We start from the raw sequence: 1,002 nt of genomic DNA on the forward strand, positions 1-1,002 counted from the left end.
AGGGCGTCGCCTGCTGTAAAAGAACCGGTGTTTCTTGGTCAATGTGCTAAATATGCTAGGTTTAGACCTTCATGCTTTAGTATTCATTTTTTGTTATTTTTCAATAATCAATGTTCTAGTCAGCCTGATTTTTCCCGTCCGTCATCTCAATTTTGTTTGCCGTAAGTTTGTGTCGAGCGCCGAAGGCGCGAGAGCTCGGGAAAAATGTGTAATAGTTGACCCTCTGAACATTATTTCCTGCATTTTGAGGGACACTTTTCGAGGGATCGTACGACGGATTCGTAAAGAAAATTTTCCTTGGCCCTCCCCCAGCCCCGATTTTTTTTCCATGGCCCTCCCCCATATGCCAAATATTTTTTCCATGGCCCTCCCCCCCCTACGCACCAGCCCTCCCCCACCGGTAAATATCGTACAGTCCCTAACATATATATTATTCATCACATCTACTCAGAACAAAACCATGGGAAAAGTGGCTGCCTACCTGGTCTGCTAACATGAGAACTGTCTTCATTGTGAAGCGCCGTGAGCAGAAGTTGAAGAGATCTTCCAGGCTGGGCCCCAACAGGTCCATAACCAATACATTGTAGTCCCTCTCCTGGCCATACCATCTGGAACAACACAAGAGGGGACACATGTTCTTCAGCTGACATTGTCTCAAAAGACAAATGATTTGGATTCATAATCTGCCCATTTTAAAAGTTCATGTAGGTTTTGAATAGAAAGTACTGTACATCAGGGTTCTCCCCAGAAAAGTTTAGTATGAGGGAGGAAACTTACCGAGCACACACTAAGCCACGCGCAACGCGGGGGGGGGTGGTCCGGAGGAGGAAGCTATAGCATTTTGACTGTTATAAATAGAAATGGAGGCCATTTCCTGCAATTTCAGCCTTCTGTCTTTCCTAAATATACAACTTACACATAATAGCTTAAGAGACTCCAACACCAAGTTGAAAAGAAAAGAAATGGACACATTTAACCATGATTTAACTTCAAGATCAAGGT

The 1,002-nt window shown here is 44.0% G+C and overlaps 1 protein-coding gene across 1 annotated transcript in view; it reads right to left on the reverse strand.

The window, feature by feature from the left end:
* Positions 1-1,002, reverse strand: part of LOC109485289 (WD repeat-containing protein 54-like) — an 8,314-nt gene that overhangs the window by 2,940 nt on the left and 4,372 nt on the right. The window lies entirely within an intron of this gene.

Source organism: Branchiostoma belcheri, unplaced genomic scaffold (assembly GCF_001625305.1).
Source record: "Branchiostoma belcheri isolate BF01 breed outbred unplaced genomic scaffold, Haploidv18h27 scaffold74, whole genome shotgun sequence".
NCBI lineage: Eukaryota > Metazoa > Chordata > Leptocardii > Amphioxiformes > Branchiostomatidae > Branchiostoma > Branchiostoma belcheri.